Source organism: Triticum aestivum, chromosome 2B, assembly GCF_018294505.1.
Source record: "Triticum aestivum cultivar Chinese Spring chromosome 2B, IWGSC CS RefSeq v2.1, whole genome shotgun sequence".
Lineage (NCBI taxonomy): Eukaryota > Viridiplantae > Streptophyta > Magnoliopsida > Poales > Poaceae > Triticum > Triticum aestivum.
In genome coordinates this window covers 765,017,589-765,024,725 of record NC_057798.1, presented here as the reverse complement: position 1 = coordinate 765,024,725, position 7,137 = coordinate 765,017,589, and positions in this window count along the sequence as shown.

Below are 7,137 nucleotides of genomic sequence, written 5' to 3'. Positions count from 1 at the left end.
TGGCCCCCGCTGGTCTACATGAAGCTCCGCCACTGTGTCCGAAGTCAAACTTTTTTTAGCACTGATGTTGTTCTATAGAATATTGGAAACTTGAAAATTAATTTTGTACAATGTTTTGTCTTGAGACTTTTTTCTTTGAAAATTATTATTTTGTTGGTCATTATACATATATTGCAATATTAACTAGTGAACAAAGTCAAAATTTAGACACCGTGTTAATATCTAAAACAGCACTACAATTTATATTTGCAACATTTTGCACAAAATTATGACAACATGTGCCATGTGCATGCATAACCTTTTTGCTTGTCTAAATAACAAATTATTTGCTATTAAAGCTACACCACATCTTTATTTCTGTAAGAAATATGTAAAACTTTGCATGTTGGAAATTTAGGTGGGTGCCGAACAACCTGGACCAAATTCAAATTAATTACAAAGAAAATTTAAATCAGGTTATTTTCTAGTTTTCATGGACTGAATTTGAAATATCGGTTTCAGGCCCATACATGCACATGTGCAACCAGAGCAATTGCATAGGGGCCCAAAATTTTCAAGTACCACTATTATTAGTACTAATCCAAAAATTAAAGACTAGTGAGCCATTAAATTGTACCGACCAACCCTATAACCATCCCACTGATTGAGGCCCACGCTCCAACTCATGTCCCTTATTCCCATGGCTTTTTCTCATGTTGAAATTCTCATAGGAGAGCTCTCGAAGAAGTCACACCAAATTCTCCACACTCTTTTCTCTCTCTTTCTCGACTCGCCAACGACAAATCAGATCCCTGCATTAATTCGCAACTCCCACATCCTCATCTCCTCCGCCGATGGCTTTCGAAATATCCCAAGAGAGCACTTCATCGGATATTGGTAATTATCTGCAAGTTCGTTCGGCTATACCCTATAAATTATGTATTTTATTGGTTACTTCATTTATTGATACATTGAATCATCCTCTTGGAAAATCAGAACGTGTTGTGTTCCTTAGTCATGGTGCAATCACAATAATTTATGAAAAATACATCCAAAAAAGATTAATAAAAACTATTTCAATTGGTTTTCTCATACATGGGTCCTAAATTATGATTTTACTTTGGTATCCCTACGTGGTGTTTGGTGAATTTGAGATTTTTATGTTACCGGAATTTAAACCTTGTGTATCTAGTGTGACTACAGTTCTTGTTTTTCTCATTATACTAGTGTGACTATAATTCTTGCACCCAATTATTGACATCGATCATATTATAGCATCGTTAACATTCACCTTTTTTTCAAATATCTTGACAACTATATATTAAGGGCGAGCAAAACATAGAAACTGAAGCTTCTAGTTTAAGGGCATGTTTACTTGATGCACCAACCATGGCAGACAACAAGTTAGGCAAATGTAATTTAGATGGTTTTTGATATGTATCCAGTGATATTAATTTAGAATCGTGATTCTTGATTATCTTTTTCATACGAACTTAATAAAACTTTGCGCCGTTTGATTGACTTCAGACAATATTGATATGTTTTATTTTTAAAGAAGGAGGAGGGAGTAGGTTTGAGTTTAAAATTGTAGCGTTAGTACTCTAGTACATATTGTACCCTGCAGGATATATAAGAGTCACAACTTTTTTCCAACCAGGCTCACACCCCTTTCCATTAATTTTGCAATCAACGGAAATACATCAGTCATTATCCAAGTTTTTTATCACTCAACCATCTACCAACATAGGAAAGCTAGACCGGAAAAGATAAGGCAAAAGGAGACTGAAAGGGAAGGAGCGAGTTGGCGCACCATTAGGAAACCCACTGCATGCTGATCCTAGAGCGGACCGCCGTGGGGCGAAAACCTGATGACACTAACAACAACTGGCCAGCTAAGAGGAGGTCAACGAAAAGACTACTGTCAACATGGTTTCCCGCAGCAAAATACTACCAAAAGAGGCCAGATCCAGTGGGCATCAGACCCCAGTGGACGGCCAGACCAGAGAACACCAACGAACTTCAGCTAGCCGATCTGGATCCCCTCATTGTCGCCGAGGAGGAGTCTGCCACGGGGAAAGGATCGATTCGCCAGTGCAGCAGCCGCATGAGCCAATCTCTTCACACTAGCCTGAAACTTCACCTTGTCATCTTCTTTAAGCAAACCTGCCCAATACAACATAAAAGAACATGCAGTGAAAACAGCCTCTAGTAGAGTGCGTGTAACATGTTTCTCAAAAGTGACTTTATTTCGAAGGTTCCAGATCCCCCAGCAAACAGCAGCGATAATCATCATATAAAAGCGTTCCCCTCCCGGGAAGAACCTATACAACCACGTCCAGCTTTGCCAAAGTGATCGAGGATAGCAAGATGCTCCACCCGTCATCCCCAACACACCCCAAACAGTGCGAGCGAGTGGGCAAGCAAAGAATAGATGATTCGCTGTTTCAACATTAGCACAAAAGGAACATGTAGGATCCCCAGGCCACCTCCTAGCCCGCATATTATCTCTAGTAAGCACCGCATTTTGAAAAAGTTACCACAAGAAAATTTTGATTTTCAGTGGAATAGGAGACCTCCACACCCACTTATAATAAGGGCCTGATAGGTTCCTTTCTAGCCACTCGTAAACCGACTTAGTCGTAAATTTTCCTTTACTATTATGCTTCCATGAGATAGTATCCAAAGAATTATTCAAAGACAGCTGCCTGGCTTTCGTAACCATCCAAGCCCATTGATCACTCAACTCACCAAACAATCTGCGTCTAAAACCCAGATTATAATTGTTTGCAACCCAGGAGGCAACAGTGCATTCTTGATCATGACAAATGCTCAATAGATCTGGGAAGCGCTCACACAGAGCTGTATCATCCACCCAAGGGTCATGCCAGACCCTAGCTAGGTTCCCACTATTGATATTAACTTTCCTTCCAGCCATATATGTATCTTTGACTTTCATAATAGCTTTCCAACATGGAGAATCCGAAAAATGACTCCGTATATCAGCAACTATTTTGTTCCTAAAGTATCTGGCCCTCACAATACGTTGCCATAGGCCATCGCTTGTTTCAAGCTTCCACCACCACTTGACAAGCAAGCTGATGTTTTGCTTATGAAGATCCTTAATCCCCAAACCCCCAATCTTTTTAGAACGACATATCCTATCCCACTTCACCATATGGTATCCATGTTTCTTATTTTTTTTCCTCCAAAAGAATCGTCTGCGATGTTTATTCATTTTTTCAACAAAAGTTTTATTGAAAAGAAACATCGACATAAGATAAGATGGAATCCCATCCAGGCTGGATCCTAACAAAGTGAGTCTGGCTCCTGATGATGCTGCATAAGCAATCCAAGCATCCAATTTTTTAATCATCTGACCCTCTAGGAAATCTAGCTCTACGTTTTTAAGAGCAGAATATGTGACACCGACAGCCAAATATCTCATGGGTAGGGTGCCCACTTGACAGTTAAACATGTCTGCATACACTAGGTCAGTTTCGTTGTCCCCTCCAATAGTGAAAACCTCACTTTTGTCAAAATTGATTTTCAATCCTGACATGAGCTCAAAGAGTATAGCAAAAGTTTGACATTGATAGCTTTATCAATGTCATGTTCAAAACAGACAACCGTATCATCCGCATATTGAAGTATACCAACTCCTCCTTCAATAAGGTCAGCAACTATAAACCTTTATTGAGACCGTTTTTTGTGCTGAGAGCACCATTTTAGTCAAGCATTCTGCCGCAATGTTAAACAAAAAGGGGGAATGAGGGTCACCCTGCCGCACCCCTTTAGCACTTTGAATATAAGGGCCGATCTCATCATTAATCTTGACACTCACCGTGCCATTTTTAAGAATTTGAGATACCCACCCACACCACTTAGAATTAAACCCCCGCTTCTCATGGCAGTCAAGCGAAAAATCCCAGTTAACTTTATCGTAGGCTTTTTCAAAATCAAGCTTAAGGACCACCCCCACTTGTTTTTTGATATGAGTATAATGCAACACTTCTTGCAAGGAGAGAATTCCATCAACAATATGTCTCCCTTTAATAAAAGCATTTTACTGGACACTAAACAACTTATGGGCATATTTGCTCACTCTAATATCCATAGTTTTGGTGATAAGTTTATAGGGACAACGAAGCAAGCAAATGGGTCTATATTGCTGGATCTTTGCAGCATTCGCAGATTTAGGCAGAAGAGTTATAATGCCATAGTTTAGACGTTGAATGTCCAACTTGCCTTCATAGAACCATTCAAAAAGACAGAACTAATCCTGTGCAACCACCTCCCAACAATGTTGATAGAATTCAATAGGGATGTCATCCGGCCCAGGAGCCCGGTTGGATTTCATGTCAAAAAGAGCTTTTTTGATCTCCTCGAGAGAAAAAGGTCGAGTTAAGTCTTCGTTATCAGCATGAGTAATTCTCTCCTCGTGAGACCATAAGTCCGCATCGATATGACAAAGGTTACCTGGAGCCGGCCCAAAAAGGGTTCTATAATAATCTGTGGCATGAGATAGCAAGTTTTTGGTCCCTTCTATAATCACAGACCCGTATTCAAGGGATTTCATGGAGTTTTTCCTGCGACGCCCATTAGCTACTTTATGAAAGAAGTCAGTGTTATTATCTCCTTTCAAAAACCACCTCTCGTTAGAGAACTGGTACCAATGAAGCTCTTCTTCTGTATACATATTATTGAGCTCTACTAGGATATCGAGCTTCCTAGTATAAGCATCCCCACAAAGCCCAGTGGCCTCCTCAATCGTCTCCAACTCCTGCAACTCAAGTTTGATAAGTTTCTTCCTATTCTTATTATGCCCAAACACATTAGACCCCCAAGCTTTGAAGAACTTCTTGCACCTCTTCAACTTAATGTTTAGGATATCAATGGGGTTAATAGAGTATACTGGTCTTGGCCAAATATCAGCCACTAAGGGAAGAAACTCTGGATTATTAAGCCAAGCATTATCAAATTTAAAGCACCTATTTCCTAGTGCTCTAGATGAGGTGACCCCACCATCCAATAAAAGGGGATTGTGATCTGAAAGTTCTTTCACCAGCTTGCTCACCGAAACGAGGGGAAATAAGTCTTCCCAATCAGGAGACATCAGCACTCTATCTAAATTTTCAAGGGTTTGGTTTTCCTGCTTATTTGACCACGTATAGCAACCCCCAGTCATATGAATCTCTCTTAACCCAAGCAGGTGGATAACAGAGTTAAAGACCTCTGAAAAATGAGATAGGGGTGTTTTTTTGTTTTTCTCACCATTGTGACGAATAATATTGAAGTCTCCCCCACCAAGTATGGTCTATTAATACTATGACACAAGGAAGATAATTCTGCTATCAATTCAGGCTTATACTCGTCGTGAGCAGCAGCATATACTATAAGGAGAGCCCACTCACAATTCTTGTTTTTATCAAACAAGTCCATGTGCAGGATATATTTGCCCTGTTTAGATCCGAGGACATCAAATTTGTCTTTATTGAGACCACAAAGAATACCTCCCGACTTCACCCTCGAGGGAACCCAATCCCAATGGAATTTCAGATATGGATCGATCTTCCTAAAAAAGGAATGGTTATAAGATCCCTTCATAGTCTCTTGTAGACCAACAAAATCTACCTCATTGGCACAAATCATATCCGTGAGGCAGGTAGACATGCCTTTCTTACCTGCCCCCCTACAATTCCAAAAGATGCCTTTCATTTATATCGTCCAGGTTTATTTTTTGCTCTGGGGGGTCTGCCAGGGTCCATAGCAGTCGTACCCTCTCCCATTTTCATTTGACTTCTAGTCATGGGTCTAGCAGATCTTATTGGGGATACAATCACCCCTGATTGTCTGTGTTTTTCTTTCTTTTTCCTTTGTTTTGATTGAACCAGGATAAATGGTTCCTCCTCATCTCTGTTCTCATCATCCCAGGTTAGAGATAAAGGGATATCATTACCAAAACCGTCATTAATAGTGATATTAGTATTTTTTGCATTATTGTTCTTATCATTTAACAGATTTCTAGAATGTTCTAGTTCTCGAAGAACATCTATAGTAGAGAAATCATCGTCAGGAATATCAACCCCCATAATAGCAGCACGTAGAATAATGGCATTATCAGACAAAGCAGAAAATTGATTTTTAGAGCTGGGTATTTTCATACCTTCAGAATCACGTTTCTTCCTGTTGATAGCCACTTCCTCCACTCGTCCCAATTTCTGCATTTGCCTGCGTGGAGCTTTTCCCTCATGGACCATAGAATCATGGATAGGAGACCCTGATGGAGATTCGACAGTATAGGTGCTGCAATTCTCTCCCTCTTCTGTGGAACCCTCTTCAAGAGGAACAATATGAGGCAAAGAGGGCTAAACCACATAGTCTGACAAGGAAGGAAATATATTCCCATGAGTATTTTCATCATGACAAAGGTATAATGGTGAGGGAGGGATAGGAGTAATAACCCCCCATGCACCTTTCAGACTGTTGTTCTCAGAAGTGGGAGATCCATCCGTTCTCTCCACATCCAGCACCTCGAAGTTTTCCTCATAGGATGTATTGCCAGTCTGAGAACCATAGTTTATTTTTTCCCCAATCTTCATGCTCTCTTGCCATGGTCTCTATCAGCAATTCAGTGTGATTTCCCTCATCACTGTCCTCCTCTTCTTCACTCTCAGCAACAGAAGCAAGTCGTTGTGTTCCTTTTTCATAATTCTGGGATGAGTAATTACCAACCATAGATGCACTAGTCTCTCCTTGCCCAACATAAGAAGAAGGATATATGTGACGCCCCCGATTCAATTGTACACTAATCATGCACGCAAACGTGTACGATCAAGATCAGGGACTCACGGGAAGATATCACAACACAACTCTAAAAACATAAATAAGTCATACAGGCATCATAATACAAGCCAGGGGCCTCGAAGGCTTGAATACAAGTGCTCGATCATAGACGAGTCAGCGGAAGCAAAAATATCTGAGTACAGACATAAGTAAACAAGTCTGCCTTAAGAAGGCTAGCACAAACTGGGATACAGATCGAAAGAGGCGCATGCCTCCTGCCTGGGATCCTCCTAACTACTCCTGGTCGTCGTCAGCGGGCTGCACGTAGTAGTAGGCACCTCCGGTCTAGTAGGAGTCGTCGTTGACGATGGCGTC